Genomic DNA, 15,563 nt, shown 5'->3' on the forward strand with positions numbered 1-15,563 from the left:
TTTCTAACTTTTGTATAAACATTTCCCATTGCTAAACTATGCTTCCCTTTGCCATGGAGAAAGGTAGAATGGGGATGAATTTAAATTATGATGGCTTTTTCCCCTCGCATGGCCAAGACAGTGCACTTCCTTTGGTTCACTCTTCCACCTTTTCGCTCTGATCCCTGTTGCAGTTTGACCAAAATGTTTGTTTGAATTTCAACCTGAGAAATAAATCCATGCCCCTTCGGATCATGTCAAAGATAGGGGTTATTTAGCGAAACATTCAAAATTCAGGACAATTGTGTCACTATTTCATTGAAATACACAAGATAGAAAGGAAAACAAAGGATTGAAGATACAACTAATGAGTTTTCAAAAACAAAAATCATATGCTGGTGTTGGGGGTTTTACGTGACTTAAAGTCCATCAAGTGGATATCCGAACTGGGAATTGATTAATTGACTGATGGTGTAACATTTACATCGAAACATAGGAACAGGAGTAGGCCATTCAGCCCTTTAAGCCTGCTCTGAAATTCAATCATATCATGATGTTTGGACCAACTCCACCTGCCTGCTTTGGGCCCATATCCATTGAGGCCTTGCTTAGTCAAAATTTGTGTCTCTCAGATTTAAATTTAACAATTGACTTTGCATCGAACACTACTTGAGGAAGGGAATTCCAAACCTCCAATACTCTTTTTATGTAGAAGGGTCTGATCCTAATACTCAGACTATGTGTCCACCTACTCGCGACCTCCAGCTCGCGTCTTTTCAACCAATGGAAACAGTTTATCTTTATCTCCCCAGTCCTGTTGATATCTTGAAATCCTTGATTAGATCACCCCATAACCTTCCAAATTCTAGAGAATAGAGGCTAATTTGTTTATTCTTCCCACAGCTAATGGGCTGAGGAGTGGTGGATGGAGTTTGATTTAGATAAATGTGAGGTGCTGCATTTTGGTAAGACAAACACAGGCAAGATTTATACAGTTAATGGTAGGGCCCTGGAGAGGGTTGTTGAACAGAGATCCCGAGGGGTTCACGTGCATAGTTCCTTCAAAGTGGTGTAGAAAGGCCAGTTTTGAAGGTGTGTTGCACATTTGCCTTCATTGCTCTGACCTTTGAGTACAGGAGTTGGGACATTACATTGAGTTTGTACAGGACGTTGGTGAGGCCTGGTTTGGAATAATGTGTACAATTCTGGTCAACTCTTTATCGGAAGGATATTATTATATTTGAACTAATGCAGAATGGATTAGCAACAATGTTACTGGGGATGGAAGGTTTGAGTTATATGGATAGGCTGAAATGTTTTTCCCTAGAGGGTAGGAAGCTGAGAGGTGACATTTTTAAGTTTTATAAAATCACGAGGAGCATAGATAAGGTGAATAGCAAAGGTCTATTTCTTAGGGGAGGGGGAATTCAAAACTGGAGGGCATAAGGTGAAAGGAGAAAGCTTTACAAGGATCTGAGGGACACAGAGGGTGGTTCATGTGTGGAATGAACTGCCAGAGGAAGTGGAAAATCCAGTTGCAGTTACAACATTTAAAAGACATTTGGACAGATTCATGAACAGGAAAAGGTTTTGAAGGATATGGGTCAAACACAGACAGGTGGGACTAGTTGAGTTTGGGAACATGGTCAGAGTTTGGACTAAATCCCTTTCTCAGCCTTTCCTCTTTCAAGGACAACAACCCAGCTTCCATAATTTATCTACGACTGCAAAACCCCTCGCCTCTGGAACCACTCCCATGGCTTTTACTGCACCCTTATTAATGACTTCACACCTTTACTAAAGTGTCCACCCAAAATCAGACACAATAATCCAACTGAGGCTGAACTTCCACTCTGTGCCTATCTGTGTTAGAAATGGTCTTAGAGTCATAGAGATGTACAGCATGGTCCATCTTGTCCATGCCAACCAGATATCACAACCTAATCTAATCCAATTTGCCAGCACATGGCCCATATCCCTCTAAACTCTTCCTATTCATATTCCCATCCAGATGCCTTCTAAATGTTGTAATTGTACCAGCCTCCACCACTTCCTCTGGCAGCTCATTCCATACATGCACCACCCACTGTGTGAAAGACCTGCCCCTTAGGCTCCCTTTTATGTCTTTCCCCTCTCACCCTAAACCTATGCCCTCTAGTTCTGGACGCCCTCCACCCCAGGGAAAATACCTTGTCTATTTACCCTATCCATGCCCCTCATGATTTTATAAACCTCCATAAGGTCCCTCTCTGCCTCTGATGCTCCAGGGAAGACAGCTCCAACCTATTCAATCTCTCCCTATAGCTCAAACCCTCTATCCCTGGTAACATCCTCGTAAATCTTTTCTGAACCCTTTCAAGTTTCACAACATTCTTTTGACAGGAAGGAGACCAGAATTGTTTATCTTGGGACACTGTGTTTCTAAAGCTTCGATTATAATTATCTAACATGACATTGACCGTGATTGGAACTCAACCTTGCTATGACTGAGGAGTCATTGACCTTGGGTCAAAATCTATTCATTTGTTTATCAATGTCTGCCAATAATAAGCTTGTGTCAGAGAAACCCTTGGAGGAAGATATCCCTCAGAAAAGAATTGTTTGATTGTTTGGAAGAAACCTAAGGTATTCGCAGCAAGCAAGTTGCCCCAAGGAGGTTTGTAAAGGGATGTTAAATAAATGCAGAGACATTGAACAGGGGCGGACTGTTCACATGGAAACAGGGAAGCGGGCCATTATGCCAATGTCTTCTCTATGGATAGTGCCTGCAGGTCAGGTCAGAAAGGTGGGGTTTCAAGTTTGAAAAGTTGAAAGATTCACAGAGAGAGATTCACAGGAGGGAGACTCTTGTCAACTAGTAACTTTTCCACTGAAGGTGACTCAAAGGGAGGTGTTGAAGTTGAAGATCTTAGATGAGAGGTATAAGGGATTGAGGAATCGAGACTAGCCTGAGGGGACCAGTTGATAAATAGATGAGACAGGGTGTGGACAGATTTATTTTAGATCCGTTTCGAGCTTGCACATGAGGCAAGGGCAAGACAGTGAACCTCGGAGAACTGAAGTGTGGGAGCACAGAGGATCTTAAGGCAATGGTAATTTCTACATGAAAGTTAACTCCATAGTGACTTCTGGCATTGTGGGGTGCAGGGTAAAGGCAAGGAGTGAGGAATCATGGGAGGAATCTTGATGGTGAGAGCACAAGGGAGATGCAGGAAATGCGTCAGCTGCTGAAGGATTATCCAGTAGATCCCGATGTCTGGAGCCCCCCGCGACTGAAGGGCAAGGACTACATTTCCCAGCCCTATCAAACGATCACTGACCTGGGGAGGGGGGTGGGGGGGGGGGGGGTTCTATCCTACCCCTCAATATCTTTTAACTTTCCTCCTTTCACCTTTCGCTTCCTTCCCTTCCCGATCCTTCATTCACTCCCTTCCCTGTCCTACTCTCCCAACCTTTCCTTACCTTTCCCTTCATTTCTTGCCCTCTTTAGTTTCCTATTCCTGGAGCTGGAGTTGGATGAACTTCGGATCATTCGGGAGGCAGAGGGGGTCATAGATCGGAGCTATAGGGAAGTAGTAACTCCAAAGATGGCAGATAGATGGGTGACAGTGAGGGGGACTGGGAGGAAGCAGCCAGTGCAGGGACCCCCTGCGGCCGTTCCCCTCAAGAACAAGTATACCGTTTTGGATACTTGTGGGGGGGACGACTTACCAGGGGTAAGTGACGGGGCTCAGGCCTCTGGCACGGAGCCTGTCCCCGCTACTCAGAAGGGAAGGGTGGAGAAGAGCAGAGCAATAATAATTGGGGACTCGATAGTTCGGGGCACAGATAGGCGGTTTTGTGGGAACGAGAGAGACTCACGTTTGGTATGTTGCCTCCCAGGTGCAAGGGTACGTGATGTCTCTGATCATGTTTTCCGGGTCCTTAAGGGGGAGGGGGAGCAGCCTGAAGTCGTGGTCCATATTGGCACCAATGACATAGGTAGGAGGAGTGCTGAGGATGTTAGACAGGCTTTTAGGGAGCTAGGTTGGAAGCTCAGAGTTAGAACGAACAGAGTTGTTGTCTCTGGTTTGTTACCCGTGCCACGTGATAGAGAGTCGAGGAATAGGGAGAGAGAACAGTTAAATGCGTGGCTACAGGGATGGTGCAGGAGGGAGGGATTCCGGTATTTGGATAACTGGGGTTCTTTCTGGGGAAGATGGGACCTCTATAAACAGGATGGTCTGCACCTGAACCTGAGGGGCACCAGTATCCTTGGGGGGAGGTTTGCTAGTGCTCTTGGGGGGTTTTAAACTAACTCTGCAGGGGCATGGGAACCCAGACTGTAGCTTTAGGGTGCAGGACCTGGAGTGTAGGGAGGTTAGGAATATGGCATCCATCTTAAAGGAGGGTGCCTGTAAACAGAAGAGTGGCTTGAAGTGTGTATACTTTAATGCCAGAAGTATACGAAATAAGGTAGGTGAACTTGCAGCGTGGGTTGGTACCTGGGACTTCGATGTTGTGGCTATTACGGAGACATGGCTAGATCAGGGACAGGATTGGCTGTTGCAGGTTCCAGGGTTTAAATGTTTTAGTAGGGTCAGAGGTGGGGGTAAAAGAGGGGGGGGGTGTGGCTTTGCTTGTCAAAGATAGTATCACAGCGGTGGAAAGGACGATGGACGAAGATTTGCCATCTGAGGTAGTTTGGGTTGAGGTTAGGAATAGGAGAGGTGAGGTCACCCTGTTAGGAGTCTTTTACAGGCCTCCTAATAGTCCTAGAATCGTTGAAGAAAGGATTGCGAAGATGATTCAGGAGAAGAGTGACAGTAATAGGGTGGTTGTTATGGGGGTCTTTAACTTTCCTGATATTGATTGGGAAAGCTATAGCTCAAGTTCGTTACATGGGTCGGTGTTTGTCCAATGTGTGCAGGAGAGTTTCCTGACACAATATGTAGATAAGCCAACAAGAGGTGAGGCCATACTGGATTTGGTTCTGGGTAACGAACCAGGCCAGGTATTAGAACTAGAGGTAGGTGAGCACTTTGGGGGCAGTGACCACAATTCGGTGATTTTTACTCTAGTGATGGAGAGGGATAAGTGTGCACTACAGGGCAAGAGTTATAGCTGGGGGCAGGGAAATTATGATGCGGTGAGGCATGACTTAGGATGTGTGGATTGGAAAAGTAGATTCCAAGGCAAGAGCGTAATTGATATGTGGAACTTGTTCAAGGAGCAACTATTGAGTGTCCTTGATAAGTACGTACCTATCAGGCAGGGAGGAAAGGGTCGTGTGAGGGAGCCATGGTTTAATAAGGAATTGGAATCCCTTGTTAAATGGAAGAGGACGGCCTTTGTAAAGATGAGGCGTGAAGGTTCAATAGGGGCGATTGAGAGTTATAAGGTAGCCCGGAAGGACCTGAAGAGAGAGCTAAGAGCAGCAAGGAGGGGACATGAAAGGTCCTTAGTTGGTAGGATTAGGGAAAGCCCTAAGGCTTTCTATAGGTATGTTAGGAATAAAAGAATGACTAGGGTAGGAATAGGTCCAATCAAGGATAGTAATGGGAAGTTGCGTGTGGAGGCTGAAGAGATTGGGGAGGCACTGAATGAATACTTTTCGTCAGTATTCACTCAGGAACAGGACATTGTTGTCGATATGAATACTGAGGCACGAATAAGTAGAATGGATGGCTTTGAGATATGTAGAGAAGAGGTGTTGGAAATTCTGGCAAGGGTGAAAATAGATAAGTCCCCTGGGCCTGATGGCATTTATCCTAGGATTCTCTGGGAAGCAAGGGAGGAGATTGCAGAGCCATTGGCCTTGATTTTTGTGTCCTCTTTGTCTACAGGAGTAGTGCCAGAGGACTGGAGGCTAGCAAACGTGGTTCCCTTGTTCAAGAAGGGGAGTAGGGATAATCCTAGTAACTATAGGCCAGTGAGTCTCACTTCTGTTGTGGGCAAAATCTTAGAGAGAATTGTAAAGGATAGGATTTATGAACATCTGGATAAGAATAATGTGATCAGGGATAGTCAGCATGGTTTTGTGAAAGGCAGGTCGTGCCTCACAAACCTTATTGAATTCTTTGAGAAGGTGACTAAGGAGGTAGATGAGGGGAAAGCGGTAGATGTGGTATATATGGATTTTAGTAAGGCGTTTGATAAGGTCCCCCATGGTAGGCTACTGCAGAAAATACAGAGATATGGCATTGAGGGTGAGTTAGAGGTTTGGATTAGGAGTTGGCTGGCTGGAAGAAGACAGAGGGTAGTAGTTGATGGCAAAGGTTCATCTTGGAGTGCCGTCACTAGCGGTGTTCCGCAAGGATCTGTTTTGGGACCATTGCTGTTTGTCATTTTTATAAATGACCTGGAGGAAGGGTTAGAAGGCTGGGTGAGCAAGTTTGCGGATGATACGAAAGTCAGAGGAGTTGTAGACAGTGAGGAAGGATGTAGCAGGTTACAGCGGGATATAGAGAAGCTGCAGAGCTGGGCAGAAAGGTGGCAAATGGAGTTCAATGTAGCTAAGTGTGAGGTGATTCACTTTGGTAAGAGTAACAAAAAGATGGGGTACTGGGCTAATGGTCGGATACTTGGTAGTGTGGAAGAGCAGAGGGATCTTGGTGTCCATGTACACAGATCTCTGAAAGTTGCCACCCAGCTAAATAGTGCAGTGAAGATAGCATATGGCGTACTGGCTTTTATTGGTAGAGGAATTGAGTTCCGGAGTCCTGAGGTCATGCTGCAGTTGCATAAGACTCTGGTGCGGCCGCATCTGGAATATTGTGTGCAGTTTTGGTCGCCATACTATAGGAAGGATGTGGAGGCACTGGAACGGGTGCAGAGGAAGTTTACCAGGATGTTGCCTGGTATGGTAGGAAGATCCTATGAGGAAAGGCTGAGGCACTTGGGGTTGTTTTCATTGGAGAAAAGAAGGTTTAGGGGTGACTTGATAGAGGTGTACAAGATGATTAGAGGGTTAGATAGGGTTGACAGTGAGAACCTTTTTCCACGTATGGAGTCAGCTATTACAAGGGGGCATAGCTTTAAATTAAGGGGGGGTAGATATAGGACTGATGTTAGGGGTAGGTTCTTCACTCAGCGAGTCGTAAGTTCATGGAATGCCCTGCCAGTAGCAGTAGTGGACTCTCCCTCTTTATGGGTATTTAAGCGGGCATTGGATAGGTATATGGAGGATAGTGGGTTAGTGTAGGTTAGGTGGGCTTGGATCGGCGCAACATCGAGGGCCGAAGGGCCTGTACTGCGCTGTATTCTTCTATGTTCTATGTTCTATGTTCTATGTTCTATCCTCCCTGACCATATCCATCTCCTCACCCTCCTATCCCTCTTCTTCCCTATCCCACACTCTGCCTCCCATATTTTCCTTTTCCAATCCCTCCTCTCTTCCAATGTGCCTTCCCTTCCGATTTCATTGTGTAATGTTTTTCATTCACTCATGGGGTATGGACATTGCTGACTGGGCCAGCATTTATTGCCCGTCCCTTGTTGCCTTTCAGAAGGTGGTGGTGAGCTACCTTCTTGAACCAATATAGTCCATGTGCAGTAGGTTGACTCACAATGCCATGAGGGAAGACATTCCAGGATTTTGACCTAGTAACAGTGAAGGGTCAGCAATTTCCTTCCAAGTCAGAATGGCGAGTGGCTTGGAGGGGAACTTGAAGGTGATGATAGTGTTCCCATGTATCTGCTGGCTTTGTCCTTCTAGATGACTCATGTGTTTGGAAGGTGCTGTCTAAGTAGGATAAAATGAAGAACTGCATATGCTGGAGATCTGAAACAAAAGCAGACACTACTGGTCAGTCTAACAGCATCTGTGGGAGGGCAGCAGTGTCCAGTGACTCTTCATCAGTCTAAGTAATCTTGGTGAATTTCTGCTGTATTCACTGCTGTTACTGAGCATCGGTGGTGGAGGGAGTGGATGCTTGTGGATGTGGTGCCAATCAAGCAGGCTGCTTTATCCTTGACGGTGTCAAGATTCTTGAGTGTTGTTGGAGCTGCCCCCATCCAGGCAAGTGAGGATTATTCCATCATATTCCTAACTTGGAGATGGTGGACAGGCTTTGGGGTGTGAGCAGGTGAGTTATTTGTCACAGTATTCCTACCCTAGTTCTTGTAGCAACCGTATTTATATGGCGAGTCCATTTGAGTTTCTGCACAATGGCAACCTCCATAATGTTGATGGTGAGGGATTCAGTGATAGTAACATCACTGAATGTCAAAAGGCATTGTTCAGATTTTGTTTCTTATTGGAGATGATCATTTCCTGGCATTTGTGTGGCACGAATGTTACTTGCCACTTGTCAGCTCAAGCCTGGATATTGTCCAGATCTTGTTGCATTTGAACATGGACTGCCTCAGTATCTGAGGCATCGAGAATGGTGCTGAACATTGTGCAATCATCAGTGAACCTCCCCACTTCAGACCTTATGATGGAAGGAAGGTCAGTGATGAAGCAGCTGAAGATGTTTGGGCCTAGGACACTACTTTGAGGAACTTCGGTAGAGATGTCATGGAGCCGAGATGACTGACCTCCAACAACCACGGCCATCTTCGTATATGCCATATATGACACCAGACACTGGAGAGTTTGCCCTGATAGCCATTGATTTGTTTCGCTAGGGCTCTTTGATGCCTCACTCAGACGAATGCAGCCTTGATGTGAAGGGCCGTCACTCTCACCTTCCCTCTGGAATTCAGCTGTTTTGTCCAAGTTTGAACCAAGGCTGAAATGAGGTCAGGAACTGAGTGGCCCTGGGGGGACCCAAATTGGGCATCACTGAGAAGGTTATTGCTGAACAAGTGCTGCTTGATAGCACTGTTCACGACACCTTCCATCACTTTACTGATGATGGAGAGTAGACTGATGGGGCAGTAATTGGTCAGGTTGGATTTGTCCTGCTTTTTATGCAGAGGGACATACCTGGGCGATTTTCCACATTACATAGAACATAGAACAAAGAACAATACAGCACAGTACAGGGCCCTTTGGCCCTCGATGTTGCGCCGATCCAAGCCCACCTAACCTACACTATCCCACTATCCTCCATATGCCTATCCAATGCCCGCTTAAATGTCCATAAAGAGGGAGAGTCCACCACTGCTACTGGCAGGGCATTCCATGAACTCACGACTCGCTGAGTAAAGAATCTACCCCTAACATCTGTCCTATACCTACCACCCCTTAATTTAAAGCTATGCCCCCTCGTAATAGCTGACTCCATACGTGGAAAAAGGTTCTCATGGTCAACCCTATCTAAACCCCTAATCATCTTGTACACCTCTATCAAGTCACCCCTAAACCTTCTTTTCTCCAACAAAAATAGCCCCAAGTGCCTCAGCCTTTCCTCATAGGATCTTCCTACCATACCAGGCAACATCCTGGTAAACCTCCTCTGCACCCGTTCCAGTGCCTCCACATCCTTCCTATAGTATGGCGACCAAAACTGCACACAATACTCCAGATGCGGCCGCACCAGACTCTTATACAACTGCAACATGACCTCAGGACTCCGGAACTCAATTCCTCTACCAATAAAAGCCAGTATGCCATATGCCTTCTTCACCGCACTATTTACCTGGGTGGCAACTTTCAGAGATCTGTGTACATGGACACCAAGATCCCTCTGCTCATCCACACTATCAAGTATCCGACCATTAGCCCAGTACCCCATCTTTTTGTTACTCATACCAAAGTGAATCACCTCATGCTTACCCACATTGAACTCCATTTGCCACCTTTCTGCCCAGCTCTGCAGCTTATCTATATCCCGCTGTAACCTGCTACATCCTTCCTCACTGTCAACAACTCCACCGACTTTCGTATCATCCGCAAACTTGCTCACCCAACCTTCTAGCCCCTCCTCCAGGTCATTTATAAAAATGACAAACAGCAATGGTCCCAAAACAGATCCTTGCGGAACACCGGTAGTAACTGCACTCCAAGATGAACCTTTTCCATCAACTACTACCCTCTGTCTTCTTCCAGCCAGCCAATTCCTAATCCAAACCTCCAACTCACCCTCAATGCCATACCTCCGTATTTTTTGCAGTAGCCTACCATGGGGAACCTTATCGAACGCCTTACTAAAATCCATATAAACCACATCTACCGCTTTACCCTTGTCCACCTCCTTAGTCACCTTCTCAAAGAATTCAATAAGGTTTGTGAGGCATGACCTGCCCTTCACAAAACCGTGCTGACTATTCTTGATCACATTATTCCTATCCAGATGTTCATAAATCCTATCCCTTACAATTCTCTCTCAGACTTTGCCCAAAACAGAAGTGAGGCTCACCGGCCTATAGTTACTAGGGTTATCACTACTCCCCTTCTTGAACAAGGGAACCACATTTGCTATCCTCCAGTCTTCTGGCACTATTGTCGAGTGGATGGCAGTGTTGTAACTGTACTGGAACAGCCTGGCTCGAGGAGCGGCAGGTTCTGGAGCACAAGTCTTCAGTACTATTGCCAGAGTGTTGTCAGGGCCCATTGCCTTTGCAGTATCCACTGTCTCCAACTGTTTCTTGATATCACATGGAATGAATAGAATTGGCTGAAGACTGGTATCTGTGATGCTGGGGACCACTGGAGGAGGTCAAGAAGGATTATCCACTCGGCACTTCTGGTTGAAGATTGCTGAGGAAGATTCAGCCTTATCTGTGCTGGGCTCTCCCATCATTGAGGATGGGGATATTTGTGGAGCCTCCTCCTCCAGTGAGTTGTTTAGTTGTCCATCACCTGGATGTGGTAGGACTGCAGAGTTTATATCTGATCCATTACTTGTGGAATCCCTTAGCTCTGTCTATCACTTGCTGTTTATGCTGCTTGACATGTTTGTCATAGTCATGTTTGATACCTTTAGCAGGTTGATACCTCATTTTTCAGTCTGCCTGATGTTGCTTCTGGATGCTGTCCTGTACTCTTCATTGAACCAGAGTTGATCTCCTGGTTTGATGGCAATGGTTGAGTAGGGGATAGGCAGAGCCTTGAGATTGCAGATTGTATTTGAGTAAAATTTTGCTGCTGTTGATGGCCCACAGTACCTGTGGTTGAACAAATTCCTTCTCATCTCAGTTCTAGAGTGTTGTCCTTTCACTTTGAGGTTGCGTCCTTAGGTCCTGGTCTCTCCTACTCGTGGAAACATCTTCTCCACATCCACTCTGTCCAGGCCTCTCAGTATCCTGTAAGTTTCAATCAGATTCCCCCCTACCCCCTCTTCTGTTTAAACTCCATCGAGTCAGACCAAGAGTCCTCAACCACTCCTCATATAACAAGCCCTTCATCTCCAGAATCATTTTTAATACACTCTCTGGACCCCCTCCAATGCCAGCGCACCCTTCCTGAGATATGGGGCCCAGAGCAGCTCATAATATTCCAAATGTGGTCGGACCAGTGCCTTAAACAGCCTCAGCAATCCATCTCTTCTGTTGTAATCTAGTCCTCTTGAAATGAATGCTAATATTGTATTTGCCTTCCTAACTGCCAACTGAACCTACATGATAACCGCAACAGATTCCTGAACTTGGACTCCCAGGTCCCTTTGTGCTTCAGCTTTCCCAAGCCTTTCCCTTTTTAGAAAATAGTCTGCATCTCTATTCTTCAGACCAAAATGCAAAACCTCACACTTTGCCAAATTGTATTCCATCTGTTACTTCTTTGCACTCTCTCCTCACCTGTCCAAAACTTTCTATAGCCTCCCCACTTCCTCAACACTACCTGTCTCTCAACCTGTCTTTGTGTCATCTGCAAATATAGAACAACGCCTTCAGTTTCCTCATCTAGACTGTTAAGGTATAACATGAATAGTTATGGTTCCCAACATAGACCTCTGCAAAACTCCACACGTTACTGTCTGCCTTCTGCCAGTCAGCCAGCCCTCTATCCATGCCAGTACCTTGCCCCGAACTCCATGGGCCCTTATCTTGTTTAGCAGCCTCCCGTGTAGTATGTTGTGAAAGGCCATCTAGAAATTCAAATAGATCATATCCGCTGGCTCTCCCACACCGCTCCATGGCCCAACATTTCAACTCCCCCTCCCACTCTGCTGAGGACATGGAGGTCCTGGGCCTCCTTCACCGCCGCTCCCTCACCACCAGATGCCTGGAGGAAGAACGCCTCATCTTCCCGCCTTGGAACACTTCAACCCCAAGGCATCAATGTGGACTTCAACAGTTTCCTCATTTCCCCTTCCCCCACCTCACCCTAGTTCCAAACTTCCAGCTCAGCACTGTCCCCATGACTTGTCCGGACTTGTCCTACCTGCCTATCTCCTTTTCCACCTATCCACTCCACCCTCTCCTCCCTGACCTATCACCTTCATCCCCTCCCCCACTCACCCATTGTACTCTATGCTACTTTCTCCCCACCCCCACCCTCCTCTAGCTTATCTCTCCACGTTTCAGGCTCACTGCCTTTATTCCTGATGAAGGGCTTTTGCCTGAAACGTCGATTTCGCTGCTCGTTGGATGCTGCCTGAACTGCTGTGCTCTTCCAGCACCACGAATCCAGAATCTCCTTTGTCTAACTTGATTGTACCACCGCAAAGAATTCTAACAGATGTGGCAGACATGATCCCTCCCAATGTACTTTCAATTACTTCATGATCTCATCCTTAATAATGTTCTCTTAAAATCTTACCAAAGACTGCGATCCTGTTAACTGGCCTATAGTTACCTATATTCTGCTTCCCTCCCCTCTTAAACAGGGTTGTTACATTAGCCATTTTCCAGTCCTCTGGGACCCTCCCTAACTCCAGTGATTCATGGAAGATCACCACCAGTGCCTTCACAATCTCCTCAGTGACCTCCTTCAGAAGCTGACATGTAGTCCATCGATCCGGGCGATTTATTCACCTTCGGTACCTCCTCCTTAGTGATGGTCACGACACTCACTTCTGCTCCTTGACTCTCTTGATGTTTCGGTCTGCTGCAAGTGTGTTCCAATGTGAAAAATGACAGAAAGTATGCAGTTCAATTCCTCTGCCGCTTCTTTGTTCAGATTACTGTTTCTCCAGCCTCATTTTCCACCGGTCCAATGCCTATTCTTGCCTCTCTCTTACCATTAAATATTTAAAAAACAACCTCTTGTAATCTTGCTGTGTATTACTAGCTCGCTTACTCACAGATTTCATCTTCTCCTCCTTTTTTGTTTTGTCAAATGTCCTCTGCTGGAATTCCCAATCATCTGGCTTTCCTCAAATCTTCACCACATTGTACACTTTTTCTTTTGCTTGAACACTGTCCCTGACCTCCCTTGTCAGCCATAGTTGCCTTGTCCTCCCCTTAGTATATTTCTTCTTCCTTGGGATGAATTTCTGCTGGGCCTCCCAAATTGACTCCAGAAGCTCCTGCTCCACCGTCTCCTCTGCTGGGCTCCCGTTCCAGTTAATTCTGGCCAGCTCCTCCCTCATGCCTTGGTCCTTACCTTTACTCAGCTGTAATATTGTTACTTCTGATTCCAGCTTCTCCCTCTCAAACTGTAGGGTGAATTCATATTATGGTGACCATATTATGGTCACTGGTCCTTAGGAGTTCCCTCACCTTAAGCTCCCTAATCAAGTCTCCCTCACTACGCATCACCAAATCCAGAATTGCCTGTTCCCTGATGGACTCTACCAGAAGCTGCTCCAAAACTGTCTCGTAGACATTCCACAAATTCCTTTTCTTGGGATCACTGATTTTCCCAGTCCGTCCGCACATTAAAGTACGCCATGATTATGGCAATGGTGCCTTTTGAGCATGTCTTCTCTGACTCCTGATTTATTTTCTTCCCCACACCCTGACTACAGCTAGGAGGCCTGTACATAACTCCCAACAGGGTCTTCTTTGCCTTTGCAGTTCTTCAACTCTATCCACACAGACTCTGCTCCTTTCGACTCTGTATCACTCTTGCTATCGATTGAATTTCATTTCTTACTGACAAGGCAACCCCATCCCCTGTACCCATCTGCCTGTCCCTTCAATAGGATGTGTATCCTTGGATATTTACTTCCCAACCCTGATCCCCTTGCAGCCATATCTCTGTGATACCTGCAACATGGTACAACACAGAAAAAAGACCCATTTTGTCCAACAGCTCAGAATGTGTTCGTGTAGAGTTTAAAAGCATTATTAGTTTCTCTTCTCATTCAGGGAACCAGTTACTACAGCAGAAGTATTTGATTTGTCCAAGGAGTACTTTTGATTAGATTAGACTCCCTACAGTGCGGAAACAGGCCCTTCGGCCCAACATGCCCATACTGACCCTCTGAAGAGTAACCCACCCAGACTCATTCCCTCTGACTAACATACCTAACACCAGGGGCAATTTAGCCTGGCCAATTCACCCTGACCTGCACATCTTTGGATTGTGGGAGGAAACCGGAGCACCCAGCGGAAACCCACACAGACCCGGGGAGAATGTGCAAACTCCACACAGACAGTCACCCGAGGCTGGAATCGAACCTGGGACCCTGGTGCTGTGAGGCAGCAGTGCCGCCATACTTGGTTAAATCATTCTGGTTATAAATTTGTGGGGTAGTAGAACTGAGAAAGGTTTGGCTCTCAGATCTATAACAAGATCGTATCAGCAGTCTTGCAAATTATTTATCAGGAGTCAGTTTAGTTGAGCCCTAAAGGGTTTAGACAGAGTGCACTATCTCTGGACTTGAGTCACTGTAAAGGATAGTGTCAGGAACTGAATTAAATTTTGTTTTGCTGCATGTTGCTATATTATTCCAGCTGTCTGATCGAGTTTGATGCTGTCAATAGTGAGAAAGGATCCAAAAATTATGAAATTAAATCTGAAATTGGGAATGGAAATGTTCAGAAAATATGCTGGGAGTAGTTTATAGGCTTTGCAATACATAATTGTTAGGTATTTTTATCTCATACAAATCAGAGATATCAAACTGACAAGGGCTGTTTAGCAAATATGTTTACAGAATGCTTTTGTGATCATTGTCATAGAGTTAGAGAGTCATAGAGATGTACAGCTCGGAAACAGACCCTTCTGTCCAACCTATCCATGCCGACCAGATATCCTAACCTATTCTAGTCCCAGTTGCCAGCACTTGGCCCATATTCCTCTAAACCCTTCCTATTCACATACCCATTCAGCTGTGGTATCGCGGCTCAGTGATTAACACTGCTGCCTTATAGTGCCAGGGACCTGGGTTCAATTCCTACCTTGGGTGACTGTCTGTGTGTATTTCCCCTCACAATCCAAGGATGTGCATGTCAGGTAAATTTGCTGTGCCAAATTGCCACAGCAATTGGTGTCCTAGTCAGGGGTAAATATAGGGTGGGTTACTCTTCAGATGGTCTGTGTGGACTTGTTGGGCTGAAGGGCCTGTTTCCATTCTGCATGGAATCTAATCTAACTTTGAAAGAAAATGCTATAATTGTACCAGCCTCCACCACTTCCTCTGGCAGCTCATTCCATACACCACCCTCTGTGTGAAAAAGTTGCCACTTAGGTCCCTAAAGCTGTGCCCTCTAGTTCTGGACTTCACCACCCCAGGGAAAACACCTTGTCTGTTTAGAGTTGAGAGTGTGGTGCTGGAAAAGCACAGCAGGTCAGGCATCATCAGACAAACAGGAGAATCAACATTTTG

At 46.0% G+C, this 15,563-nt stretch overlaps 1 protein-coding gene across 1 annotated transcript in view; it reads left to right on the top strand.

The window, feature by feature from the left end:
- xdh (xanthine dehydrogenase) overlaps nucleotides 1-15,563 on the top strand; it is a 149,789-nt gene that overhangs the window by 12,823 nt on the left and 121,403 nt on the right. The window lies entirely within an intron of this gene.

The sequence above is a fragment of the Chiloscyllium punctatum genome, chromosome 3, assembly GCF_047496795.1.
Source record: "Chiloscyllium punctatum isolate Juve2018m chromosome 3, sChiPun1.3, whole genome shotgun sequence".
NCBI lineage: Eukaryota > Metazoa > Chordata > Chondrichthyes > Orectolobiformes > Hemiscylliidae > Chiloscyllium > Chiloscyllium punctatum.